General features: G+C 42.8%; 50 non-coding genes across 50 annotated transcripts; all 50 read right to left on the reverse strand.

Annotated features, from left to right (window-relative positions):
- Positions 1-56: 56 nt before the first annotated feature.
- On the reverse strand, positions 57-129 carry AC3HAE_022253 (transfer RNA valine (anticodon CAC)). Its single transcript has one exon. It is a non-coding gene; the product is annotated as a tRNA-Val (tRNA).
- A 540-nt stretch (positions 130-669) lies between these two features.
- On the reverse strand, positions 670-742 carry AC3HAE_022254 (transfer RNA valine (anticodon AAC)). The gene has a single exon. It is a non-coding gene; the product is annotated as a tRNA-Val (tRNA).
- Positions 743-1,103: 361 nt separating this feature from the next.
- AC3HAE_022255 (transfer RNA valine (anticodon UAC)) lies at positions 1,104-1,176 on the reverse strand. Its single transcript has one exon. It is a non-coding gene; the product is annotated as a tRNA-Val (tRNA).
- A 586-nt stretch (positions 1,177-1,762) lies between these two features.
- AC3HAE_022257 (transfer RNA valine (anticodon CAC)) lies at positions 1,763-1,835 on the reverse strand. The gene has a single exon. It is a non-coding gene; the product is annotated as a tRNA-Val (tRNA).
- Positions 1,836-1,976: 141 nt separating this feature from the next.
- AC3HAE_022258 (transfer RNA valine (anticodon CAC)) lies at positions 1,977-2,049 on the reverse strand. The gene has a single exon. It is a non-coding gene; the product is annotated as a tRNA-Val (tRNA).
- A 540-nt stretch (positions 2,050-2,589) lies between these two features.
- On the reverse strand, positions 2,590-2,662 carry AC3HAE_022259 (transfer RNA valine (anticodon AAC)). Its single transcript has one exon. It is a non-coding gene; the product is annotated as a tRNA-Val (tRNA).
- Positions 2,663-3,023: 361 nt separating this feature from the next.
- AC3HAE_022260 (transfer RNA valine (anticodon UAC)) lies at positions 3,024-3,096 on the reverse strand. The gene has a single exon. It is a non-coding gene; the product is annotated as a tRNA-Val (tRNA).
- Positions 3,097-3,682: 586 nt separating this feature from the next.
- On the reverse strand, positions 3,683-3,755 carry AC3HAE_022261 (transfer RNA valine (anticodon CAC)). The gene has a single exon. It is a non-coding gene; the product is annotated as a tRNA-Val (tRNA).
- Positions 3,756-3,896: 141 nt separating this feature from the next.
- AC3HAE_022262 (transfer RNA valine (anticodon CAC)) lies at positions 3,897-3,969 on the reverse strand. Its single transcript has one exon. It is a non-coding gene; the product is annotated as a tRNA-Val (tRNA).
- Positions 3,970-4,509: 540 nt separating this feature from the next.
- On the reverse strand, positions 4,510-4,582 carry AC3HAE_022263 (transfer RNA valine (anticodon AAC)). Its single transcript has one exon. It is a non-coding gene; the product is annotated as a tRNA-Val (tRNA).
- A 361-nt stretch (positions 4,583-4,943) lies between these two features.
- Positions 4,944-5,016, reverse strand: AC3HAE_022265 (transfer RNA valine (anticodon UAC)). The gene has a single exon. It is a non-coding gene; the product is annotated as a tRNA-Val (tRNA).
- A 587-nt stretch (positions 5,017-5,603) lies between these two features.
- On the reverse strand, positions 5,604-5,676 carry AC3HAE_022266 (transfer RNA valine (anticodon CAC)). Its single transcript has one exon. It is a non-coding gene; the product is annotated as a tRNA-Val (tRNA).
- A 140-nt stretch (positions 5,677-5,816) lies between these two features.
- On the reverse strand, positions 5,817-5,889 carry AC3HAE_022268 (transfer RNA valine (anticodon CAC)). Its single transcript has one exon. It is a non-coding gene; the product is annotated as a tRNA-Val (tRNA).
- Positions 5,890-6,429: 540 nt separating this feature from the next.
- On the reverse strand, positions 6,430-6,502 carry AC3HAE_022269 (transfer RNA valine (anticodon AAC)). Its single transcript has one exon. It is a non-coding gene; the product is annotated as a tRNA-Val (tRNA).
- A 361-nt stretch (positions 6,503-6,863) lies between these two features.
- AC3HAE_022270 (transfer RNA valine (anticodon UAC)) lies at positions 6,864-6,936 on the reverse strand. The gene has a single exon. It is a non-coding gene; the product is annotated as a tRNA-Val (tRNA).
- Positions 6,937-7,522: 586 nt separating this feature from the next.
- On the reverse strand, positions 7,523-7,595 carry AC3HAE_022271 (transfer RNA valine (anticodon CAC)). Its single transcript has one exon. It is a non-coding gene; the product is annotated as a tRNA-Val (tRNA).
- A 141-nt stretch (positions 7,596-7,736) lies between these two features.
- Positions 7,737-7,809, reverse strand: AC3HAE_022272 (transfer RNA valine (anticodon CAC)). The gene has a single exon. It is a non-coding gene; the product is annotated as a tRNA-Val (tRNA).
- Positions 7,810-8,349: 540 nt separating this feature from the next.
- On the reverse strand, positions 8,350-8,422 carry AC3HAE_022273 (transfer RNA valine (anticodon AAC)). The gene has a single exon. It is a non-coding gene; the product is annotated as a tRNA-Val (tRNA).
- Positions 8,423-8,783: 361 nt separating this feature from the next.
- AC3HAE_022274 (transfer RNA valine (anticodon UAC)) lies at positions 8,784-8,856 on the reverse strand. Its single transcript has one exon. It is a non-coding gene; the product is annotated as a tRNA-Val (tRNA).
- A 586-nt stretch (positions 8,857-9,442) lies between these two features.
- AC3HAE_022275 (transfer RNA valine (anticodon CAC)) lies at positions 9,443-9,515 on the reverse strand. Its single transcript has one exon. It is a non-coding gene; the product is annotated as a tRNA-Val (tRNA).
- Positions 9,516-9,656: 141 nt separating this feature from the next.
- Positions 9,657-9,729, reverse strand: AC3HAE_022277 (transfer RNA valine (anticodon CAC)). Its single transcript has one exon. It is a non-coding gene; the product is annotated as a tRNA-Val (tRNA).
- Positions 9,730-10,269: 540 nt separating this feature from the next.
- On the reverse strand, positions 10,270-10,342 carry AC3HAE_022279 (transfer RNA valine (anticodon AAC)). The gene has a single exon. It is a non-coding gene; the product is annotated as a tRNA-Val (tRNA).
- Positions 10,343-10,703: 361 nt separating this feature from the next.
- AC3HAE_022280 (transfer RNA valine (anticodon UAC)) lies at positions 10,704-10,776 on the reverse strand. Its single transcript has one exon. It is a non-coding gene; the product is annotated as a tRNA-Val (tRNA).
- A 586-nt stretch (positions 10,777-11,362) lies between these two features.
- AC3HAE_022281 (transfer RNA valine (anticodon CAC)) lies at positions 11,363-11,435 on the reverse strand. Its single transcript has one exon. It is a non-coding gene; the product is annotated as a tRNA-Val (tRNA).
- A 141-nt stretch (positions 11,436-11,576) lies between these two features.
- AC3HAE_022282 (transfer RNA valine (anticodon CAC)) lies at positions 11,577-11,649 on the reverse strand. The gene has a single exon. It is a non-coding gene; the product is annotated as a tRNA-Val (tRNA).
- A 540-nt stretch (positions 11,650-12,189) lies between these two features.
- Positions 12,190-12,262, reverse strand: AC3HAE_022283 (transfer RNA valine (anticodon AAC)). The gene has a single exon. It is a non-coding gene; the product is annotated as a tRNA-Val (tRNA).
- Positions 12,263-12,623: 361 nt separating this feature from the next.
- Positions 12,624-12,696, reverse strand: AC3HAE_022284 (transfer RNA valine (anticodon UAC)). Its single transcript has one exon. It is a non-coding gene; the product is annotated as a tRNA-Val (tRNA).
- A 586-nt stretch (positions 12,697-13,282) lies between these two features.
- On the reverse strand, positions 13,283-13,355 carry AC3HAE_022285 (transfer RNA valine (anticodon CAC)). The gene has a single exon. It is a non-coding gene; the product is annotated as a tRNA-Val (tRNA).
- A 141-nt stretch (positions 13,356-13,496) lies between these two features.
- On the reverse strand, positions 13,497-13,569 carry AC3HAE_022286 (transfer RNA valine (anticodon CAC)). Its single transcript has one exon. It is a non-coding gene; the product is annotated as a tRNA-Val (tRNA).
- A 540-nt stretch (positions 13,570-14,109) lies between these two features.
- AC3HAE_022287 (transfer RNA valine (anticodon AAC)) lies at positions 14,110-14,182 on the reverse strand. Its single transcript has one exon. It is a non-coding gene; the product is annotated as a tRNA-Val (tRNA).
- A 361-nt stretch (positions 14,183-14,543) lies between these two features.
- On the reverse strand, positions 14,544-14,616 carry AC3HAE_022290 (transfer RNA valine (anticodon UAC)). Its single transcript has one exon. It is a non-coding gene; the product is annotated as a tRNA-Val (tRNA).
- Positions 14,617-15,202: 586 nt separating this feature from the next.
- Positions 15,203-15,275, reverse strand: AC3HAE_022291 (transfer RNA valine (anticodon CAC)). The gene has a single exon. It is a non-coding gene; the product is annotated as a tRNA-Val (tRNA).
- Positions 15,276-15,416: 141 nt separating this feature from the next.
- AC3HAE_022292 (transfer RNA valine (anticodon CAC)) lies at positions 15,417-15,489 on the reverse strand. The gene has a single exon. It is a non-coding gene; the product is annotated as a tRNA-Val (tRNA).
- Positions 15,490-16,029: 540 nt separating this feature from the next.
- AC3HAE_022293 (transfer RNA valine (anticodon AAC)) lies at positions 16,030-16,102 on the reverse strand. The gene has a single exon. It is a non-coding gene; the product is annotated as a tRNA-Val (tRNA).
- Positions 16,103-16,463: 361 nt separating this feature from the next.
- On the reverse strand, positions 16,464-16,536 carry AC3HAE_022294 (transfer RNA valine (anticodon UAC)). The gene has a single exon. It is a non-coding gene; the product is annotated as a tRNA-Val (tRNA).
- Positions 16,537-17,122: 586 nt separating this feature from the next.
- On the reverse strand, positions 17,123-17,195 carry AC3HAE_022295 (transfer RNA valine (anticodon CAC)). Its single transcript has one exon. It is a non-coding gene; the product is annotated as a tRNA-Val (tRNA).
- Positions 17,196-17,336: 141 nt separating this feature from the next.
- On the reverse strand, positions 17,337-17,409 carry AC3HAE_022296 (transfer RNA valine (anticodon CAC)). Its single transcript has one exon. It is a non-coding gene; the product is annotated as a tRNA-Val (tRNA).
- A 540-nt stretch (positions 17,410-17,949) lies between these two features.
- AC3HAE_022297 (transfer RNA valine (anticodon AAC)) lies at positions 17,950-18,022 on the reverse strand. Its single transcript has one exon. It is a non-coding gene; the product is annotated as a tRNA-Val (tRNA).
- A 361-nt stretch (positions 18,023-18,383) lies between these two features.
- AC3HAE_022298 (transfer RNA valine (anticodon UAC)) lies at positions 18,384-18,456 on the reverse strand. The gene has a single exon. It is a non-coding gene; the product is annotated as a tRNA-Val (tRNA).
- A 586-nt stretch (positions 18,457-19,042) lies between these two features.
- On the reverse strand, positions 19,043-19,115 carry AC3HAE_022299 (transfer RNA valine (anticodon CAC)). The gene has a single exon. It is a non-coding gene; the product is annotated as a tRNA-Val (tRNA).
- Positions 19,116-19,256: 141 nt separating this feature from the next.
- Positions 19,257-19,329, reverse strand: AC3HAE_022302 (transfer RNA valine (anticodon CAC)). The gene has a single exon. It is a non-coding gene; the product is annotated as a tRNA-Val (tRNA).
- Positions 19,330-19,869: 540 nt separating this feature from the next.
- AC3HAE_022303 (transfer RNA valine (anticodon AAC)) lies at positions 19,870-19,942 on the reverse strand. Its single transcript has one exon. It is a non-coding gene; the product is annotated as a tRNA-Val (tRNA).
- Positions 19,943-20,303: 361 nt separating this feature from the next.
- AC3HAE_022304 (transfer RNA valine (anticodon UAC)) lies at positions 20,304-20,376 on the reverse strand. The gene has a single exon. It is a non-coding gene; the product is annotated as a tRNA-Val (tRNA).
- A 586-nt stretch (positions 20,377-20,962) lies between these two features.
- On the reverse strand, positions 20,963-21,035 carry AC3HAE_022305 (transfer RNA valine (anticodon CAC)). The gene has a single exon. It is a non-coding gene; the product is annotated as a tRNA-Val (tRNA).
- A 140-nt stretch (positions 21,036-21,175) lies between these two features.
- Positions 21,176-21,248, reverse strand: AC3HAE_022306 (transfer RNA valine (anticodon CAC)). The gene has a single exon. It is a non-coding gene; the product is annotated as a tRNA-Val (tRNA).
- A 540-nt stretch (positions 21,249-21,788) lies between these two features.
- On the reverse strand, positions 21,789-21,861 carry AC3HAE_022307 (transfer RNA valine (anticodon AAC)). Its single transcript has one exon. It is a non-coding gene; the product is annotated as a tRNA-Val (tRNA).
- Positions 21,862-22,222: 361 nt separating this feature from the next.
- AC3HAE_022308 (transfer RNA valine (anticodon UAC)) lies at positions 22,223-22,295 on the reverse strand. Its single transcript has one exon. It is a non-coding gene; the product is annotated as a tRNA-Val (tRNA).
- A 586-nt stretch (positions 22,296-22,881) lies between these two features.
- AC3HAE_022309 (transfer RNA valine (anticodon CAC)) lies at positions 22,882-22,954 on the reverse strand. The gene has a single exon. It is a non-coding gene; the product is annotated as a tRNA-Val (tRNA).
- A 141-nt stretch (positions 22,955-23,095) lies between these two features.
- AC3HAE_022310 (transfer RNA valine (anticodon CAC)) lies at positions 23,096-23,168 on the reverse strand. Its single transcript has one exon. It is a non-coding gene; the product is annotated as a tRNA-Val (tRNA).
- A 540-nt stretch (positions 23,169-23,708) lies between these two features.
- Positions 23,709-23,781, reverse strand: AC3HAE_022312 (transfer RNA valine (anticodon AAC)). The gene has a single exon. It is a non-coding gene; the product is annotated as a tRNA-Val (tRNA).
- Between the last annotated feature and the right edge of the window lie 222 nt (positions 23,782-24,003).

Consider the following 24,003-nt stretch of genomic DNA (forward strand, 5'->3'; position numbering starts at 1 on the left):
AATGTGCCTGCGATTGTGGGACGGGTGGCCTTTCTGTAAATGTAAACAATGCCAGTTGTTTCCGCCCTGTTTCGAACCGGGGACCTTTCGCGTGTGAGGCGAACGTGATAACCACTACACTACGGAAACTACATTCAGTACTTTCTGCACCCCAATGAAATTGCCGTCATTCATGAAGGTACTTAAATAAACATGTCTTTTTGTCTACTTCACCAACATGTTTGGAAACGGGGACCTTTCATTTGTGAGGCGAACGTGATAACTACTACACTACGGATACTACGCTGACTGCTTTCTGCACCCCAATGAAATTGTCATCATTCATGAAGGTACTTAAATCAACAAGTTTTGTTGTCTACTTCACACACATGTTTGGAACCGGGGACCTTTCACGTGTAAGGCGAACATGATACATGTTCTAGAGTCAAGAAATTTCCGCCTGTTCTTAAACCCAGGACATTGTGCATGTAAGGCGAACGTGATAAACACCACACTGCAGCTTCCCGCACCTCATCAAAATTGTCGTCTTTGAGAACCATCTACAGGCACATTCTCTGACTGCTTGATCACCATTGCAGATTGTTTGATATTCCATTTCGAATGGCTGTAGATGTTAACTGGTGGCAGCTAGCTTTTGTTGTAAGGTTCAATAATGTATCAATGCCAAGATGTTTCCGCCCGGTATTGAACCGGGGACCTTTCGCGTGTTAGGCGAACGTGATAACCACTACACTACAGAAACTACAATTTCATGATTTTGCAACTCATACAAAATGTGTTTTTTATGAATATCTGTCTGTAATTTGGCTGACTGCTTGAAATAAAATCTAGCTTGCTTTCTATTCAATCTAAAGGTGTGTGCATTTGTGTGACGGGAACCTTCAATCAATAAGAGTCTGTATTTGTTCACCTGTGACGGGTACCGTTTCTGTCAATGTGTACAATTCCAGATGCTTCCACACCGGGGACCTCTCGTTTGTGAGGCGAACGTGACAACCTCTACACCACAGAACCTTGACATGGAGCTTCATGCACACCAATGAAGGTGTCGGCATTCATGACGGTACTTATATAAACAACTCTCGTTGTCTACTTCACACAGAAGTTTCTACCCGGTTTCGAACCGGGGACCTTTCGCGTGTAAGGCGAACGTGATAACCACTACACTACAGAAACGTCATGTTTGCTCTTCCTCCTCATTGCATTTTTTTTTTAGTTTTATCTCAAACATGCAAAGCCTACTGAAAGCACAGGGTATTTAGCCAGCATATTTACAAACAGCTGGTGTTGCAAGGTTTTTTGGTTAACAAGTTAGCCTTATATAAGAAAGGTCTGGGTTCAAAGCCTGGCAGAAACATTTTTAACTATAGACATTTCAACGTTTGAGATTGTTTTTTTAAGGAATATGGCCTCCTCCTTGCTCCAAAAATATAGACGGTTCGGTGTTCCATCTCCCAATGACTGAAGTTTCCTCAAGACATGTGGCTCTCCTATTCATGTTCTAGAGTGTTTCAAAGTCAAGAAATTTCCGCCTGGCCTTAAATAGAGGACATTTTGCATGTAAGGTGAATGTGATAAACGCAACACTACAGCTTCCCGCACCTCATCAGAAATGTTGTCTTTGAGAATAACCTGCAGGCACATTCTCTGACTGCTTGATCACCAATGCAGACTGTTTGGCATCCCGTCTCGAATGGCTGTAGATGTTAACTGGTGGCAGCTAGCTTTCGCTGTATCGTTCACTAACGTATCAATTTCAAGCTGTTTCCGCCCGGTTTCGAACCGGGGACCTTCCGCGTGTGAGGCGAACGTGATAACCACTACACTACGGAAACTACAACTACATTTTCTTGCAACTCATCCAAAATGTGTTTTTTATGAATATCTGTCAGAATCTCTGTCTGCCTTCAATTCAATCTAAATGTGCCTGCGATTGTGGGACGGGTGGCCTTTCTGTAAATGTAAACAATTCCAGTTGTTTCCGCCCGGTTTCGAACCGGGGACCTTTCGCGTGTGAGGCGAACGTGATAACCACTACACTACTGAAACTACATTCAGTACTTTCTGCACCCCAATGAAATTGCCGTCATTCATGAAGGTACTTAAATAAACATGTCTTTTTGTCTACTTCACCAACATGTTTGGAAACGGGGACCTTTCATTTGTGAGGCGAACGTGATAACTACTACACTACGGATACTACACTGACTGCCTTCTGCACCCCAATGAAATTGTCATCATTCATGAAGGTACTTAAATCAACAAGTTTTGTTGTCTACTTCACACACATGTTTGGAACCGGGGACCTTTCACGTGTAAGGCGAACATGATACATGTTCTAGAGTCAAGAAATTTCCGCCCGTTCTTAAACCCAGGACATTGTGCATGTAAGGCGAACGTGATAAACACCACACTGCAGCTTCCCGCACCTCATCAAAATTGTCGTCTTTGAGAACCATCTACAGGCACATTCTCTGACTGCTTGATCACCATTGCAGATTGTTTGATATTCCATTTCGAATGGCTGTAGATGTTAACTGGTGGCAGCTAGCTTTTGTTGTAAGGTTCAATAATGTATCAATGCCAAGATGTTTCCGCCCGGTTTTGAACCGGGGACCTTTCGCGTGTTAGGCGAACGTGATAACCACTACACTACGGAAACTACAATTTCATAATTTTGCAACTCATACAAAATGTGTTTTTTATGAATATCTGTCGGTAATTTGGCTGACTGCTTGAAATAAAATCTAGCTTGCTTTCTATTCAATCTAAAGGTGTGTGCATTTGTGTGACGGGTACCTTCAATCAATAAGAGTCTGTATTTGTTCACCTGTGACGGGTACCGTTTCTGTCAATGTGTACAATTCCAGATGCTTCCACACCGGGGACCTCTCGTTTGTGAGGCGAACGTGACAACCTCTACACCACAGAACCTTGACATGGAGCTTCATGCACACCAATGAAGGTGTCGGCATTCATGACGGTACTTATATAAACAACTCTCGTTGTCTACTTCACACAGAAGTTTCTACCCGGTTTCGAACCGGGGACCTTTCGCGTGTAAGGCGAACGTGATAACCACTACACTATAGAAACGTCATGTTTGCTCTTCCTCCTCATTGCATTTTTTTTTTAGTTTTATCTCAAACATGCAAAGCCTACTGAAAGCACAGGGTATTTAGCCAGCATATTTACAAACAGCTGGTGTTGCAAGGTTTTTTGGTTAACAAGTTAGCCTTATATAAGAAAGGTCTGGGTTCAAAGCCTGGCAGAAACATTTTTAACTATAGACATTTCAACGTTTGAGATTGTTTTTTTAAGGAATATGGCCTCCTCCTTGCTCCAAAAATATAGACGGTTCGGTGTTCCATCTCCCAATGACTGAAGTTTCCTCAAGACATGTGGCTCTCCTATTCATGTTCTAGAGTGTTTCAAAGTCAAGAAATTTCCGCCTGGCCTTAAATAGAGGACATTTTGCATGTAAGGTGAATGTGATAAACGCAACACTACAGCTTCCCGCACCTCATCAGAAATGTTGTCTTTGAGAATAACCTGCAGGCACATTCTCTGACTGCTTGATCACCAATGCAGACTGTTTGGCATCCCGTCTCGAATGGCTGTAGATGTTAACTGGTGGCAGCTAGCTTTCGCTGTATCGTTCACTAACGTATCAATTTCAAGCTGTTTCCGCCCGGTTTCGAACCGGGGACCTTCCGCGTGTGAGGCGAACGTGATAACCACTACACTACGGAAACTACAACTACATTTTCTTGCAACTCATCCAAAATGTGTTTTTTATGAATATCTGTCAGAATCTCTGTCTGCCTTCAATTCAATCTAAATGTGCCTGCGATTGTGGGACGGGTGGCCTTTCTGTAAATGTAAACAATTCCAGTTGTTTCCGCCCGGTTTCGAACCGGGGACCTTTCGCGTGTGAGGCGAACGTGATAACCACTACACTACGGAAACTACATTCAGTACTTTCTGCACCCCAATGAAATTGCCGTCATTCATGAAGGTACTTAAATAAACATGTCTTTTTGTCTACTTCACCAACATGTTTGGAAACGGGGACCTTTCATTTGTGAGGCGAACGTGATAACTACTACACTACGGATACTACGCTGACTGCTTTCTGCACCCCAATGAAATTGTCATCATTCATGAAGGTACTTAAATCAACAAGTTTTGTTGTCTACTTCACACACATGTTTGGAACCGGGGACCTTTCACGTGTAAGGCGAACATGATACATGTTCTAGAGTCAAGAAATTTCCGCCCGTTCTTAAACCCAGGACATTGTGCATGTAAGGCGAACGTGATAAACACCACACTGCAGCTTCCCGCACCTCATCAAAATTGTCGTCTTTGAGAACCATCTACAGGCACATTCTCTGACTGCTTGATCACCATTGCAGATTGTTTGATATTCCATTTCGAATGGCTGTAGATGTTAACTGGTGGCAGCTAGCTTTTGTTGTAAGGTTCAATAATGTATCAATGCCAAGATGTTTCCGCCCGGTTTTGAACCGGGGACCTTTCGCGTGTTAGGCGAACGTGATAACCACTACACTACGGAAACTACAATTTCATAATTTTGCAACTCATACAAAATGTGTTTTTTATGAATATCTGTCGGTAATTTGCCTGACTGCTTGAAATAAAATCTAGCTTGCTTTCTATTCAATCTAAAGGTGTGTGCATTTGTGTGACGGGTACCTTCAATCAATAAGAGTCTGTATTTGTTCACCTGTGACGGGTACCGTTTCTGTAAATGTGTACAATTCCAGATGCTTCCACACCGGGGACCTCTCGTTTGTGAGGCGAACGTGACAACCTCTACACCACAGAACCTTGACATGGAGCTTCATGCACACCAATGAAGGTGTCGGCATTCATGACGGTACTTATATAAACAACTCTCGTTGTCTACTTCACACAGAAGTTTCTACCCGGTTTCGAACCGGGGACCTTTCGCATGTAAGGCGAACGTGATAACCACTACACTATAGAAACGTCATGTTTACTCTACCTCCTCATTGCATTTTTTTTTTAGTTTTATCTCAAACATGCAAAGCCTACTGAAAGCACAGGGTATTTAGCCAGCATATTTACAAACAGCTGGTGTTGCAAGGTTTTTTGGTTAACAAGTTAGCCTTATATAAGAAAGGTCTGGGTTCAAAGCCTGGCAGAAACATTTTTAACTATAGACATTTCAACGTTTGAGATTGTTTTTTTAAGGAATATGGCCTCCTCCTTGCTCCAAAAATATAGACGGTTCGGTGTTCCATCTCCCAATGACTGAAGTTTCCTCAAGACATGTGGCTCTCCTATTCATGTTCTAGAGTGTTTCAAAGTCAAGAAATTTCCGCCTGGCCTTAAATAGAGGACATTTTGCATGTAAGGTGAATGTGATAAACGCAACACTACAGCTTCCCGCACCTCATCAGAAATGTTGTCTTTGAGAATAACCTGCAGGCACATTCTCTGACTGCTTGATCACCAATGCAGACTGTTTGGCATCCCGTCTCGAATGGCTGTAGATGTTAACTGGTGGCAGCTAGCTTTCGCTGTATCGTTCACTTAACGTATCAATTTCAAGCTGTTTCCGCCCGGTTTCGAACCGGGGACCTTCCGCGTGTGAGGCGAACGTGATAACCACTACACTACGGAAACTACAACTACATTTTTTGCAACTCATCCAAAATGTGTTTTTTATGAATATCTGTCAGAATCTCTGTCTGCCTTCAATTCAATCTAAATGTGCCTGCGATTGTGGGACGGGTGGCCTTTCTGTAAATGTAAACAATTCCAGTTGTTTCCGCCCGGTTTCGAACCGGGGACCTTTCGCGTGTGAGGCGAACGTGATAACCACTACACTACGGAAACTACATTCAGTACTTTCTGCACCCCAATGAAATTGCCGTCATTCATGAAGGTACTTAAATAAACATGTCTTTTTGTCTACTTCACCAACATGTTTGGAAACGGGGACCTTTCATTTGTGAGGCGAACGTGATAACTACTACACTACGGATACTACGCTGACTGCTTTCTGCACCCCAATGAAATTGTCATCATTCATGAAGGTACTTAAATCAACAAGTTTTGTTGTCTACTTCACACACATGTTTGGAACCGGGGACCTTTCACGTGTAAGGCGAACATGATACATGTTCTAGAGTCAAGAAATTTCCGCCCGTTCTTAAACCCAGGACATTGTGCATGTAAGGCGAACGTGATAAACACCACACTGCAGCTTCCCGCACCTCATCAAAATTGTCGTCTTTGAGAACCATCTACAGGCACATTCTCTGACTGCTTGATCACCATTGCAGATTGTTTGATATTCCATTTCGAATGGCTGTAGATGTTAACTGGTGGCAGCTAGCTTTTGTTGTAAGGTTCAATAATGTATCAATGCCAAGATGTTTCCGCCCGGTTTTGAACCGGGGACCTTTCGCGTGTTAGGCGAACGTGATACCCACTACACTACGGAAACTACAATTTCATGATTTTGCAACTCATACAAAATGTGTTTTTTATGAATATCTGTCTGTAATTTGGCTGACTGCTTGAAATAAAATCTAGCTTGCTTTCTATTCAATCTAAAGGTGTGTGCATTTGTGTGACGGGAACCTTCAATCAATAAGAGTCTGTATTTGTTCACCTGTGACGGGTACCGTTTCTGTCAATGTGTACAATTCCAGATGCTTCCACACCGGGGACCTCTCGTTTGTGAGGCGAACGTGACAACCTCTACACCACAGAACCTTGACATGGAGCTTCATGCACACCAATGAAGGTGTCGGCATTCATGACGGTACTTATATAAACAACTCTCGTTGTCTACTTCACACAGAAGTTTCTACCCGGTTTCGAACCGGGGACCTTTCGCGTGTAAGGCGAACGTGATAACCACTACACTACAGAAACGTCATGTTTGCTCTTCCTCCTCATTGCATTTTTTTTTTAGTTTTATCTCAAACATGCAAAGCCTACTGAAAGCACAGGGTATTTAGCCAGCATATTTACAAACAGCTGGTGTTGCAAGGTTTTTTGGTTAACAAGTTAGCCTTATATAAGAAAGGTCTGGGTTCAAAGCCTGGCAGAAACATTTTTAACTATAGACATTTCAACGTTTGAGATTGTTTTTTTAAGGAATATGGCCTCCTCCTTGCTCCAAAAATATAGACGGTTCGGTGTTCCATCTCCCAATGACTGAAGTTTCCTCAAGACATGTGGCTCTCCTATTCATGTTCTAGAGTGTTTCAAAGTCAAGAAATTTCCGCCTGGCCTTAAATAGAGGACATTTTGCATGTAAGGTGAATGTGATAAACGCAACACTACAGCTTCCCGCACCTCATCAGAAATGTTGTCTTTGAGAATAACCTGCAGGCACATTCTCTGACTGCTTGATCACCAATGCAGACTGTTTGGCATCCCGTCTCGAATGGCTGTAGATGTTAACTGGTGGCAGCTAGCTTTCGCTGTATCGTTCACTAACGTATCAATTTCAAGCTGTTTCCGCCCGGTTTCGAACCGGGGACCTTCCGCGTGTGAGGCGAACGTGATAACCACTACACTACGGAAACTACAACTACATTTTCTTGCAACTCATCCAAAATGTGTTTTTTATGAATATCTGTCAGAATCTCTGTCTGCCTTCAATTCAATCTAAATGTGCCTGCGATTGTGGGACGGGTGGCCTTTCTGTAAATGTAAACAATTCCAGTTGTTTCCGCCCGGTTTCGAACCGGGGACCTTTCGCGTGTGAGGCGAACGTGATAACCACTACACTACGGAAACTACATTCAGTACTTTCTGCACCCCAATGAAATTGCCGTCATTCATGAAGGTACTTAAATAAACATGTCTTTTTGTCTACTTCACCAACATGTTTGGAAACGGGGACCTTTCATTTGTGAGGCGAACGTGATAACTACTACACTACGGATACTACACTGACTGCCTTCTGCACCCCAATGAAATTGTCATCATTCATGAAGGTACTTAAATCAACAAGTTTTGTTGTCTACTTCACACACATGTTTGGAACCGGGGACCTTTCACGTGTAAGGCGAACATGATACATGTTCTAGAGTCAAGAAATTTCCGCCCGTTCTTAAACCCAGGACATTGTGCATGTAAGGCGAACGTGATAAACACCACACTGCAGCTTCCCGCACCTCATCAAAATTGTCGTCTTTGAGAACCATCTACAGGCACATTCTCTGACTGCTTGATCACCATTGCAGATTGTTTGATATTCCATTTCGAATGGCTGTAGATGTTAACTGGTGGCAGCTAGCTTTTGTTGTAAGGTTCAATAATGTATCAATGCCAAGATGTTTCCGCCCGGTTTTGAACCGGGGACCTTTCGCGTGTTAGGCGAACGTGATAACCACTACACTACGGAAACTACAATTTCATAATTTTGCAACTCATACAAAATGTGTTTTTTATGAATATCTGTCGGTAATTTGGCTGACTGCTTGAAATAAAATCTAGCTTGCTTTCTATTCAATCTAAAGGTGTGTGCATTTGTGTGACGGGTACCTTCAATCAATAAGAGTCTGTATTTGTTCACCTGTGACGGGTACCGTTTCTGTCAATGTGTACAATTCCAGATGCTTCCACACCGGGGACCTCTCGTTTGTGAGGCGAACGTGACAACCTCTACACCACAGAACCTTGACATGGAGCTTCATGCACACCAATGAAGGTGTCGGCATTCATGACGGTACTTATATAAACAACTCTCGTTGTCTACTTCACACAGAAGTTTCTACCCGGTTTCGAACCGGGGACCTTTCGCGTGTAAGGCGAACGTGATAACCACTACACTATAGAAACATCATGTTTGCTCTTCCTCCTCATTGCATTTTTTTTTTAGTTTTATCTCAAACATGCAAAGCCTACTGAAAGCACAGGGTATTTAGCCAGCATATTTACAAACAGCTGGTGTTGCAAGGTTTTTTGGTTAACAAGTTAGCCTTATATAAGAAAGGTCTGGGTTCAAAGCCTGGCAGAAACATTTTTAACTATAGACATTTCAACGTTTGAGATTGTTTTTTTAAGGAATATGGCCTCCTCCTTGCTCCAAAAATATAGACGGTTCGGTGTTCCATCTCCCAATGACTGAAGTTTCCTCAAGACATGTGGCTCTCCTATTCATGTTCTAGAGTGTTTCAAAGTCAAGAAATTTCCGCCTGGCCTTAAATAGAGGACATTTTGCATGTAAGGTGAATGTGATAAACGCAACACTACAGCTTCCCGCACCTCATCAGAAATGTTGTCTTTGAGAATAACCTGCAGGCACATTCTCTGACTGCTTGATCACCAATGCAGACTGTTTGGCATCCCGTCTCGAATGGCTGTAGATGTTAACTGGTGGCAGCTAGCTTTCGCTGTATCGTTCACTAACGTATCAATTTCAAGCTGTTTCCGCCCGGTTTCGAACCGGGGACCTTCCGCGTGTGAGGCGAACGTGATAACCACTACACTACGGAAACTACAACTACATTTTCTTGCAACTCATCCAAAATGTGTTTTTTATGAATATCTGTCAGAATCTCTGTCTGCCTTCAATTCAATCTAAATGTGCCTGCGATTGTGGGACGGGTGGCCTTTCTGTAAATGTAAACAATTCCAGTTGTTTCCGCCCGGTTTCGAACCGGGGACCTTTCGCGTGTGAGGCGAACGTGATAACCACTACACTACTGAAACTACATTCAGTACTTTCTGCACCCCAATGAAATTGCCGTCATTCATGAAGGTACTTAAATAAACATGTCTTTTTGTCTACTTCACCAACATGTTTGGAAACGGGGACCTTTCATTTGTGAGGCGAACGTGATAACTACTACACTACGGATACTACACTGACTGCCTTCTGCACCCCAATGAAATTGTCATCATTCATGAAGGTACTTAAATCAACAAGTTTTGTTGTCTACTTCACACACATGTTTGGAACCGGGGACCTTTCACGTGTAAGGCGAACATGATACATGTTCTAGAGTCAAGAAATTTCCGCCCGTTCTTAAACCCAGGACATTGTGCATGTAAGGCGAACGTGATAAACACCACACTGCAGCTTCCCGCACCTCATCAAAATTGTCGTCTTTGAGAACCATCTACAGGCACATTCTCTGACTGCTTGATCACCATTGCAGATTGTTTGATATTCCATTTCGAATGGCTGTAGATGTTAACTGGTGGCAGCTAGCTTTTGTTGTAAGGTTCAATAATGTATCAATGCCAAGATGTTTCCGCCCGGTTTTGAACCGGGGACCTTTCGCGTGTTAGGCGAACGTGATAACCACTACACTACGGAAACTACAATTTCATAATTTTGCAACTCATACAAAATGTGTTTTTTATGAATATCTGTCGGTAATTTGGCTGACTGCTTGAAATAAAATCTAGCTTGCTTTCTATTCAATCTAAAGGTGTGTGCATTTGTGTGACGGGTACCTTCAATCAATAAGAGTCTGTATTTGTTCACCTGTGACGGGTACCGTTTCTGTCAATGTGTACAATTCCAGATGCTTCCACACCGGGGACCTCTCGTTTGTGAGGCGAACGTGACAACCTCTACACCACAGAACCTTGACATGGAGCTTCATGCACACCAATGAAGGTGTCGGCATTCATGACGGTACTTATATAAACAACTCTCGTTGTCTACTTCACACAGAAGTTTCTACCCGGTTTCGAACCGGGGACCTTTCGCGTGTAAGGCGAACGTGATAACCACTACACTATAGAAACGTCATGTTTGCTCTTCCTCCTCATTGCATTTTTTTTTTAGTTTTATCTCAAACATGCAAAGCCTACTGAAAGCACAGGGTATTTAGCCAGCATATTTACAAACAGCTGGTGTTGCAAGGTTTTTTGGTTAACAAGTTAGCCTTATATAAGAAAGGTCTGGGTTCAAAGCCTGGCAGAAACATTTTTAACTATAGACATTTCAACGTTTGAGATTGTTTTTTTAAGGAATATGGCCTCCTCCTTGCTCCAAAAATATAGACGGTTCGGTGTTCCATCTCCCAATGACTGAAGTTTCCTCAAGACATGTGGCTCTCCTATTCATGTTCTAGAGTGTTTCAAAGTCAAGAAATTTCCGCCTGGCCTTAAATAGAGGACATTTTGCATGTAAGGTGAATGTGATAAACGCAACACTACAGCTTCCCGCACCTCATCAGAAATGTTGTCTTTGAGAATAACCTGCAGGCACATTCTCTGACTGCTTGATCACCAATGCAGACTGTTTGGCATCCCGTCTCGAATGGCTGTAGATGTTAACTGGTGGCAGCTAGCTTTCGCTGTATCGTTCACTAACGTATCAATTTCAAGCTGTTTCCGCCCGGTTTCGAACCGGGGACCTTCCGCGTGTGAGGCGAACGTGATAACCACTACACTACGGAAACTACAACTACATTTTCTTGCAACTCATCCAAAATGTGTTTTTTATGAATATCTGTCAGAATCTCTGTCTGCCTTCAATTCAATCTAAATGTGCCTGCGATTGTGGGACGGGTGGCCTTTCTGTAAATGTAAACAATTCCAGTTGTTTCCGCCCGGTTTCGAACCGGGGACCTTTCACGTGTGAGGCGAACGTGATAACCACTACACTACGGAAACTACATTCAGTACTTTCTGCACCCCAATGAAATTGCCGTCATTCATGAAGGTACTTAAATAAACATGTCTTTTTGTCTACTTCACCAACATGTTTGGAAACGGGGACCTTTCATTTGTGAGGCGAACGTGATAACTACTACACTACGGATACTACGCTGACTGCTTTCTGCACCCCAATGAAATTGTCATCATTCATGAAGGTACTTAAATCAACAAGTTTTGTTGTCTACTTCACACACATGTTTGGAACCGGGGACCTTTCACGTGTAAGGCGAACATGATACATGTTCTAGAGTCAAGAAATTTCCGCCCGTTCTTAAACCCAGGACATTGTGCATGTAAGGCGAACGTGATAAACACCACACTGCAGCTTCCCGCACCTCATCAAAATTGTCGTCTTTGAGAACCATCTACAGGCACATTCTCTGACTGCTTGATCACCATTGCAGATTGTTTGATATTCCATTTCGAATGGCTGTAGATGTTAACTGGTGGCAGCTAGCTTTTGTTGTAAGGTTCAATAATGTATCAATGCCAAGATGTTTCCGCCCGGTTTTGAACCGGGGACCTTTCGCGTGTTAGGCGAACGTGATAACCACTACACTACGGAAACTACAATTTCATGATTTTGCAACTCATACAAAATGTGTTTTTTATGAATATCTGTCTGTAATTTGGCTGACTGCTTGAAATAAAATCTAGCTTGCTTTCTATTCAATCTAAAGGTGTGTGCATTTGTGTGACGGGAACCTTCAATCAATAAGAGTCTGTATTTGTTCACCTGTGACGGGTACCGTTTCTGTCAATGTGTACAATTCCAGATGCTTCCACACCGGGGACCTCTGGTTTGTGAGGCGAACGTGACAACCTCTACACCACAGAACCTTGACATGGAGCTTCATGCACACCAATGAAGGTGTCGGCATTCATGACGGTACTTATATAAACAACTCTCGTTGTCTACTTCACACAGAAGTTTCTACCCGGTTTCGAACCGGGGACCTTTCGCGTGTAAGGCGAACGTGATAACCACTACACTACAGAAACGTCATGTTTGCTCTTCCTCCTCATTGCATTTTTTTTTTAGTTTTATCTCAAACATGCAAAGCCTACTGAAAGCACAGGGTATTTAGCCAGCATATTTACAAACAGCTGGTGTTGCAAGGTTTTTTGGTTAACAAGTTAGCCTTATATAAGAAAGGTCTGGGTTCAAAGCCTGGCAGAAACATTTTTAACTATAGACATTTCAACGTTTGAGATTGTTTTTTTAAGGAATATGGCCTCCTCCTTGCTCCAAAAATATAGACGGTTCGGTGTTCCATCTCCCAATGACTGAAGTTTCCTCAAGACATGTGGCTCTCCTATTCATGTTCTAGAGTGTTTCAAAGTCAAGAAATTTCCGCCTGGCCTTAAATAGAGGACATTTTGCATGTAAGGTGAATGTGATAAACGCAACACTACAGCTTCCCGCACCTCATCAGAAATGTTGTCTTTGAGAATAACCTGCAGGCACATTCTCTGACTGCTTGATCACCAATGCAGACTGTTTGGCATCCCGTCTCGAATGGCTGTAGATGTTAACTGGTGGCAGCTAGCTTTCGCTGTATCGTTCACTAACGTATCAATTTCAAGCTGTTTCCGCCCGGTTTCGAACCGGGGACCTTCCGCGTGTGAGGCGAACGTGATAACCACTACACTACGGAAACTACAACTACATTTTCTTGCAACTCATCCAAAATGTGTTTTTTATGAATATCTGTCAGAATCTCTGTCTGCCTTCAATTCAATCTAAATGTGCCTGCGATTGTGGGACGGGTGGCCTTTCTGTAAATGTAAACAATGCCAGTTGTTTCCGCCCGGTTTCGAACCGGGGACCTTTCGCGTGTGAGGCGAACGTGATAACCACTACACTACGGAAACTACATTCAGTACTTTCTGCACCCCAATGAAATTGCCGTCATTCATGAAGGTACTTAAATAAACATGTCTTTTTGTCTACTTCACCAACATGTTTGGAAACGGGGACCTTTCATTTGTGAGGCGAACGTGATAACTACTACACTACGGATACTACACTGACTGCCTTCTGCACCCCAATGAAATTGTCATCATTCATGAAGGTACTTAAATCAACAAGTTTTGTTGTCTACTTCACACACATGTTTGGAACCGGGGACCTTTCACGTGTAAGGCGAACATGATACATGTTCTAGAGTCAAGAAATTTCCGCCCGTTCTTAAACCCAGGACATTGTGCATGTAAGGCGAACGTGATAAACACCACACTGCAGCTTCCCGCACCTCATCAAAATTGTCGTCTTTGAGAACCATCTACAGGCACATTCTCTGACTGCTTGATCACCATTGCAGATTGTTTGATATTCCATTTCGAATGGCTGTAGATGTTAACTGGTGGCAGCTAGCTTTTGTTGTAAGGTTCAATAATGTATCAATGCCAAGATGTTTCCGCCCGGTTTTGAACCGGGGACCTTTCGCGTGTTAGGCGAACGTGATAACCACTACACTACGGAAACTACAATTTCATAATTTTGCAACTCATACAAAATGTGTTTTTTATGAATATCTGTCGGTAATTTGGCTGACTGCTTGAAATAAAATCTAGCTTGCTTTCTATTCAATCTAAAGGTGTGTGCATTTGTGTGACGGGTACCTTCAATCAATAAGAGTCTGTATTTGTTCACCTGTGACGGGTACCGTTTCTGTCAATGTGTACAATTCCAGATGCTTCCACACCGGGGACCTCTCGTTTGTGAGGCGAACGTGACAACCTCTACACCACAGAACCTTGACATGGAGCTTCATGCACACCAATGAAGGTGTCGGCATTCATGACGGTACTTATATAAACAACTCTCGTTGTCTACTTCACACAGAAGTTTCTACCCGGTTTCGAACCGGGGACCTTTCGCGTGTAAGTCGAACGTGATAACCACTACACTATAGAAACGTCATGTTTGCTCTTCCTCCTCATTGCATTTTTTTTTTAGTTTTATCTCAAACATGCAAAGCCTACTGAAAGCACAGGGTATTTAGCCAGCATATTTACAAACAGCTGGTGTTGCAAGGTTTTTTGGTTAACAAGTTAGCCTTATATAAGAAAGGTCTGGGTTCAAAGCCTGGCAGAAACATTTTTAACTATAGACATTTCAACGTTTGAGATTGTTTTTTTAAGGAATATGGCCTCCTCCTTGCTCCAAAAATATAGACGGTTCGGTGTTCCATCTCCCAATGACTGAAGTTTCCTCAAGACATGTGGCTCTCCTATTCATGTTCTAGAGTGTTTCAAAGTCAAGAAATTTCCGCCTGGCCTTAAATAGAGGACATTTTGCATGTAAGGTGAATGTGATAAACGCAACACTACAGCTTCCCGCACCTCATCAGAAATGTTGTCTTTGAGAATAAGCTACAGGCACATTCTCTGACTGCTTGATCACCAATGCAGACTGTTTGGCATCCCGTCTCAGATGGCTGTAGATGTTAACTGGTGGCAGCTAGCTTTCGCTGTATCGTTCACTAACGTATCAATTTCAAGCTGTTTCCGCCCGGTTTCGAACCGGGGACCTTCCTCGTGTGAGGCGAACGTGATAACCACTACACTACGGAAACTACAACTACATTTTCTTGCAACTCATCCAAAATGTGTTTTTTATGAATATCTGTCAGAATCTCTGTCTGCCTTCAATTCAATCTAAATGTGCCTGCGATTGTGGGACGGGTGGCCTTTCTGTAAATGTAAACAATTCCAGTTGTTTCCGCCCGGTTTCGAACCGGGGACCTTTCGCGTGTGAGGCGAACGTGATAACCACTACACTACTGAAACTACATTCAGTACTTTCTGCACCCCAATGAAATTGCCGTCATTCATGAAGGTACTTAAATAAACATGTCTTTTTGTCTACTTCACCAACATGTTTGGAAACGGGGACCTTTCATTTGTGAGGCGAACGTGATAACTACTACACTACGGATACTACACTGACTGCCTTCTGCACCCCAATGAAATTGTCATCATTCATGAAGGTACTTAAATCAACAAGTTTTGTTGTCTACTTCACACACATGTTTGGAACCGGGGACCTTTCACGTGTAAGGCGAACATGATACATGTTCTAGAGTCAAGAAATTTCCGCCCGTTCTTAAACCCAGGACATTGTGCATGTAAGGCGAACGTGATAAACACCACACTGCAGCTTCCCGCACCTCATCAAAATTGTCGTCTTTGAGAACCATCTACAGGCACATTCTCTGACTGCTTGATCACCATTGCAGATTGTTTGATATTCCATTTCGAATGGCTGTAGATGTTAACTGGTGGCAGCTAGCTTTTGTTGTAAGGTTCAATAATGTATCAATGCCAAGATGTTTCCGCCCGGTTTTGAACCGGGGACCTTTCGCGTGTTAGGCGAACGTGATAACCACTACACTACGGAAACTACAATTTCATAATTTTGCAACTCATACAAAATGTGTTTTTTATGAATATCTGTCGGTAATTTGGCTGACTGCTTGAAATAAAATCTAGCTTGCTTTCTATTCAATCTAAAGGTGTGTGCATTTGTGTGACGGGTACCTTCAATCAATAAGAGTCTGTATTTGTTCACCTGTGACGGGTACCGTTTCTGTCAATGTGTACAATTCCAGATGCTTCCACACCGGGGACCTCTCGTTTGTGAGGCGAACGTGACAACCTCTACACCACAGAACCTTGACATGGAGCTTCATGCACACCAATGAAGGTGTCGGCATTCATGACGGTACTTATATAAACAACTCTCGTTGTCTACTTCACACAGAAGTTTCTACCCGGTTTCGAACCGGGGACCTTTCGCGTGTAAGGCGAACGTGATAACCACTACACTATAGAAACGTCATGTTTGCTCTTCCTCCTCATTGCATTTTTTTTTTAGTTTTATCTCAAACATGCAAAGCCTACTGAAAGCACAGGGTATTTAGCCAGCATATTTACAAACAGCTGGTGTTGCAAGGTTTTTTGGTTAACAAGTTAGCCTTATATAAGAAAGGTCTGGGTTCAAAGCCTGGCAGAAACATTTTTAACTATAGACATTTCAACGTTTGAGATTGTTTTTTTAAGGAATATGGCCTCCTCCTTGCTCCAAAAATATAGACGGTTCGGTGTTCCATCTCCCAATGACTGAAGTTTCCTCAAGACATGTGGCTCTCCTATTCATGTTCTAGAGTGTTTCAAAGTCAAGAAATTTCCGCCTGGCCTTAAATAGAGGACATTTTGCATGTAAGGTGAATGTGATAAACGCAACACTACAGCTTCCCGCACCTCATCAGAAATGTTGTCTTTGAGAATAACCTGCAGGCACATTCTCTGACTGCTTGATCACCAATGCAGACTGTTTGGCATCCCGTCTCGAATGGCTGTAGATGTTAACTGGTGGCAGCTAGCTTTCGCTGTATCGTTCACTAACGTATCAATTTCAAGCTGTTTCCGCCCGGTTTCGAACCGGGGACCTTCCGCGTGTGAGGCGAACGTGATAACCACTACACTACGGAAACTACAACTACATTTTCTTGCAACTCATCCAAAATGTGTTTTTTATGAATATCTGTCAGAATCTCTGTCTGCCTTCAATTCAATCTAAATGTGCCTGCGATTGTGGGACGGGTGGCCTTTCTGTAAATGTAAACAATGCCAGTTGTTTCCGCCCGGTTTCGAACCGGGGACCTTTCGCGTGTGAGGCGAACGTGATAACCACTACACTACGGAAACTACATTCAGTACTTTCTGCACCCCAATGAAATTGCCGTCATTCATGAAGGTACTTAAATAAACATGTCTTTTTGTCTACTTCACCAACATGTTTGGAAACGGGGACCTTTCATTTGTGAGGCGAACGTGATAACTACTACACTACGGATACTACGCTGACTGCTTTCTGCACCCCAATGAAATTGTCATCATTCATGAAGGTACTTAAATCAACAAGTTTTGTTGTCTACTTCACACACATGTTTGGAACCGGGGACCTTTCACGTGTAAGGCGAACATGATACATGTTCTAGAGTCAAGAAATTTCCGCCTGTTCTTAAACCCAGGACATTGTGCATGTAAGGCGAACGTGATAAACACCACACTGCAGCTTCCCGCACCTCATCAAAATTGTCGTCTTTGAGAACCATCTACAGGCACATTCTCTGACTGCTTGATCACCATTGCAGATTGTTTGATATTCCATTTCGAATGGCTGTAGATGTTAACTGGTGGCAGCTAGCTTTTGTTGTAAGGTTCAATAATGTATCAATGCCAAGATGTTTCCGCCCGGTTTTGAACCGGGGACCTTTCGCGTGTTAGGCGAACGTGATAACCACTACACTACAGAAACTACAATTTCATGATTTTGCAACTCATACAAAATGTGTTTTTTATGAATATCTGTCTGTAATTTGGCTGACTGCTTGAAATAAAATCTAGCTTGCTTTCTATTCAATCTAAAGGTGTGTGCATTTGTGTGACGGGAACCTTCAATCAATAAGAGTCTGTATTTGTTCACCTGTGACGGGTACCGTTTCTGTCAATGTGTACAATTCCAGATGCTTCCACACCGGGGACCTCTCGTTTGTGAGGCGAACGTGACAACCTCTACACCACAGAACCTTGACATGGAGCTTCATGCACACCAATGAAGGTATCGGCATTCATGACGGTACTTATATAAACAACTCTCGTTGTCTACTTCACACAGAAGTTTCTACCCGGTTTCGAACCGGGGACCTTTCGCGTGTAAGGCGAACGTGATAACCACTACACTACAGAAACGTCATGTTTGCTCTTCCTCCTCATTGCATTTTTTTTTTAGTTTTATCTCAAACATGCAAAGCCTACTGAAAGCACAGGGTATTTAGCCAGCATATTTACAAACAGCTGGTGTTGCAAGGTTTTTTGGTTAACAAGTTAGCCTTATATAAGAAAGGTCTGGGTTCAAAGCCTGGCAGAAACATTTTTAACTATAGACATTTCAACGTTTGAGATTGTTTTTTTAAGGAATATGGCCTCCTCCTTGCTCCAAAAATATAGACGGTTCGGTGTTCCATCTCCCAATGACTGAAGTTTCCTCAAGACATGTGGCTCTCCTATTCATGTTCTAGAGTGTTTCAAAGTCAAGAAATTTCCGCCTGGCCTTAAATAGAGGACATTTTGCATGTAAGGTGAATGTGATAAACGCAACACTACAGCTTCCCGCACCTCATCAGAAATGTTGTCTTTGAGAATAACCTGCAGGCACATTCTCTGACTGCTTGATCACCAATGCAGACTGTTTGGCATCCCGTCTCGAATGGCTGTAGATGTTAACTGGTGGCAGCTAGCTTTCGCTGTATCGTTCACTAACGTATCAATTTCAAGCTGTTTCCGCCCGGTTTCGAACCGGGGACCTTCCGCGTGTGAGGCGAACGTGATAACCACTACACTACGGAAACTACAACTACATTTTCTTGCAACTCATCCAAAATGTGTTTTTTATGAATATCTGTCAGAATCTCTGTCTGCCTTCAATTCAATCTAAATGTGCCTGCGATTGTGGGACGGGTGGCCTTTCTGTAAATGTAAACAATTCCAGTTGTTTCCGCCCGGTTTCGAACCGGGGACCTTTCGCGTGTGAGGCGAACGTGATAACCACTACACTACTGAAACTACATTCAGTACTTTCTGCACCCCAATGAAATTGCCGTCATTCATGAAGGTACTTAAATAAACATGTCTTTTTGTCTACTTCACCAACATGTTTGGAAACGGGGACCTTTCATTTGTGAGGCGAACGTGATAACTACTACACTACGGATACTACACTGACTGCCTTCTGCACCCCAATGAAATTGTCATCATTCATGAAGGTACTTAAATCAACAAGTTTTGTTGTCTACTTCACACACATGTTTGGAACCGGGGACCTTTCACGTGTAAGGCGAACATGATACATGTTCTAGAGTCAAGAAATTTCCGCCCGTTCTTAAACCCAGGACATTGTGCATGTAAGGCGAACGTGATAAACACCACACTGCAGCTTCCCGCACCTCATCAAAATTGTCGTCTTTGAGAACCATCTACAGGCACATTCTCTGACTGCTTGATCACCATTGCAGATTGTTTGATATTCCATTTCGAATGGCTGTAGATGTTAACTGGTGGCAGCTAGCTTTTGTTGTAAGGTTCAATAATGTATCAATGCCAAGATGTTTCCGCCCGGTTTTGAACCGGGGACCTTTCGCGTGTTAGGCGAACGTGATAACCACTACACTACGGAAACTACAATTTCATAATTTTGCAACTCATACAAAATGTGTTTTTTATGAATATCTGTCGGTAATTTGGCTGACTGCTTGAAATAAAATCTAGCTTGCTTTCTATTCAATCTAAAGGTGTGTGCATTTGTGTGACGGGTACCTTCAATCAATAAGAGTCTGTATTTGTTCACCTGTGACGGGTACCGTTTCTGTCAATGTGTACAATTCCAGATGCTTCCACACCGGGGACCTCTCGTTTGTGAGGCGAACGTGACAACCTCTACACCACAGAACCTTGACATGGAGCTTCATGCACACCAATGAAGGTGTCGGCATTCATGACGGTACTTATATAAACAACTCTCGTTGTCTACTTCACACAGAAGTTTCTACCCGGTTTCGAACCGGGGACCTTTCGCGTGTAAGGCGAACGTGATAACCACTACACTACAGAAACGTCATGTTTGCTCTTCCTCCTCATTGCATTTTTTTTTTAGTTTTATCTCAAACATGCAAAGCCTACTGAAAGCACAGGGTATTTAGCCAGCATATTTACAAACAGCTGGTGTTGCAAGGTTTTTTGGTTAACAAGTTAGCCTTATATAAGAAAGGTCTGGGTTCAAAGCCTGGCAGAAACATTTTTAACTATAGACATTTCAACGTTTGAGATTGTTTTTTTAAGGAATATGGCCTCCTCCTTGCTCCAAAAATATAGACGGTTCGGTGTTCCATCTCCCAATGACTGAAGTTTCCTCAAGACATGTGGCTCTCCTATTCATGTTCTAGAGTGTTTCAAAGTCAAGAAATTTCCGCCTGGCCTTAAATAGAGGACATTTTGCATGTAAGGTGAATGTGATAAACGCAACACTACAGCTTCCCGCACCTCATCAGAAATGTTGTCTTTGAGAATAACCTGCAGGCACATTCTCTGACTGCTTGATCACCAATGCAGACTGTTTGGCATCCCGTCTCGAATGGCTGTAGATGTTAACTGGTGGCAGCTAGCTTTCGCTGTTTCGTTCACTAACGTATCAATTTCAAGCTGTTTCCGCTCGGTTTCGAACCGGGGACCTTCCGCGTGTGAGGCGAACGTGATAACCACTACACTACGGAAACTACAACTACATTTTTTGCAATTCATCCAAAATGTGTTTTTTATGAATATCTGTCAGAATCTCTGTCTGCCTTCAATTCAATCTAAATGTGCCTGCGATTGTGGGACGGGTGGCCTTTCTGTAAATGTAAACAATTCCAGTTGTTTCCGCCCGGTTTCGAACCGGGGACCTTTCGCGTGTGAGGCGAACGTGATAACCACTACACTACGGAAACTACATTCAGTACTTTCTGCACCCCAATGAAATTGCCGTCATTCATGAAGGTACTTAAATAAACATGTCTTTTTGTCTACTTCACCAACATGTTTGGAAACGGGGACCTTTCATTTGTGAGGCGAACGTGATAACTACTACACTACGGATACTACACTGACTGCCTTCTGCACCCCAATGAAATTGTCATCATTCATGAAGGTACTTAAATCAACAAGTTTTGTTGTCTACTTCACACACATGTTTGGAACCGGGGACCTTTCACGTGTAAGGCGAACATGATACATGTTCTAGAGTCAAGAAATTTCCGCCCGTTCTTAAACCCAGGACATTGTGCATGTAAGGCGAACGTGATAAACACCACACTGCAGCTTCCCGCACCTCATCAAAATTGTCGTCTTTGAGAACCATCTACAGGCACATTCTCTGACTGCTTGATCACCATTGCAGATTGTTTGATATTCCATTTCGAATGGCTGTAGATGTTAACTGGTGGCAGCTAGCTTTTGTTGTAAGGTTCAATAATGTATCAATGCCAAGATGTTTCCGCCCGGTTTTGAACCGGGGACCCTTCGCGTGTTAGGCGAATGTGATAACCACTACACTACGGAAACTACAATTTCATAATTTTGCAACTCATACAAAATGTGTTTTTTATGAATATCTGTCGGTAATTTGCCTGACTGCTTGAAATAAAATCTAGCTTGCTTTCTATTCAATCTAAAGGTGTGTGCATTTGTGTGACGGGTACCTTCAATCAATAAGAGTCTGTATTTGTTCACCTGTGACGGGTACCGTTTCTGTAAATGTGTACAATTCCAGATGCTTCCACACCGGGGACCTCTCGTTTGTGAGGCGAACGTGACAACCTCTACACCACAGAACCTTGACATGGAGCTTCATGCACACCAATGAAGGTGTCGGCATTCATGACGGTACTTATATAAACAACTCTCGTTGTCTACTTCACACAGAAGTTTCTACCCGGTTTCGAACCGGGGACCTTTCGCGTGTAAGGCGAACGTGATAACCACTACACTACAGAAACGTCATGTTTGCTCTTCCTCCTCATTGCATTTTTTTTTTAGTTTTATCTCAAACATGCAAAGCCTACTGAAAGCACAGGGTATTTAGCCAGCATATTTACAAACAGCTGGTGTTGCAAGGTTTTTTGGTTAACAAGTTAGCCTTATATAAGAAAGGTCTGGGTTCAAAGCCTGGCAGAAACATTTTTAACTATAGACATTTCAACGTTTGAGATTGTTTTTTTAAGGAATATGGCCTCCTCCTTGCTCCAAAAATATAGACGGTTCGGTGTTCCATCTCCCAATGACTGAAGTTTCCTCAAGACATGTGGCTCTCCTATTCATGTTCTAGAGTGTTTCAAAGTCAAGAAATTTCCGCCTGGCCTTAAATAGAGGACATTTTGCATGTAAGGTGAATGTGATAAACGCAACACTACAGCTTCCCGCACCTCATCAGAAATGTTGTCTTTGAGAATAACCTGCAGGCACATTCTCTGACTGCTTGATCACCAATGCAGACTGTTTGGCATCCCGTCTCGAATGGCTGTAGATGTTAACTGGTGGCAGCTAGCTTTCGCTGTATCGTTCACTAACGTATCAATTTCAAGCTGTTTCCGCCCGGTTTCGAACCGGGGACCTTCCGCGTGTGAGGCGAACGTGATAACCACTACACTACGGAAACTACAACTACATTTTCTTGCAACTCATCCAAAATGTGTTTTTTATGAATATCTGTCAGAATCTCTGTCTGCCTTCAATTCAATCTAAATGTGCCTGCGATTGTGGGACGGGTGGCCTTTCTGTAAATGTAAACAATTCCAGTTGTTTCCGCCCGGTTTCGAACCGGGGACCTTTCGCGTGTGAGGCGAACGTGATAACCACTACACTACGGAAACTACATTCAGTACTTTCTGCACCCCAATGAAATTGCCGTCATTCATGAAGGTACTTAAATAAACATGTCTTTTTGTCTACTTCACCAACATGTTTGGAAACGGGGACCTTTCATTTGTGAGGCGAACGTGATAACTACTACACTACGGATACTACGCTGACTGCTTTCTGCACCCCAATGAAATTGTCATCATTCATGAAGGTACTTAAATCAACAAGTTTTGTTGTCTACTTCACACACATGTTTGGAACCGGGGACCTTTCACGTGTAAGGCGAACATGATACATGTTCTAGAGTCAAGAAATTTCCGCCCGTTCTTAAACCCAGGACATTGTGCATGTAAGGCGAACGTGATAAACACCACACTGCAGCTTCCCGCACCTCATCAAAATTGTCGTCTTTGAGAACCATCTACAGGCACATTCTCTGACTGCTTGATCACCATTGCAGATTGTTTGATATTCCATTTCGAATGGCTGTAGATGTTAACTGGTGGCAGCTAGCTTTTGTTGTAAGGTTCAATAATGTATCAATGCCAAGATGTTTCCGCCCGGTTTTGAACCGGGGACCTTTCGCGTGTTAGGCGAATGTGATAACCACTACACTACGGAAACTACAATTTCATAATTTTGCAACTCATACAAAATGTGTTTTTTATGAATATCTGTCGGTAATTTGCCTGACTGCTTGAAATAAAATCTAGCTTGCTTTCTATTCAATCTAAAGGTGTGTGCATTTGTGTGACGGGTACCTTCAATCAATAAGAGTCTGTATTTGTTCACCTGTGACGGGTACCGTTTCTGTAAATGTGTACAATTCCAGATGCTTCCACACCG

This window comes from Micromesistius poutassou (genome assembly GCF_964030765.1).
Source record: "Micromesistius poutassou genome assembly, chromosome: 8".
Classification (NCBI taxonomy): domain Eukaryota; kingdom Metazoa; phylum Chordata; class Actinopteri; order Gadiformes; family Gadidae; genus Micromesistius; species Micromesistius poutassou.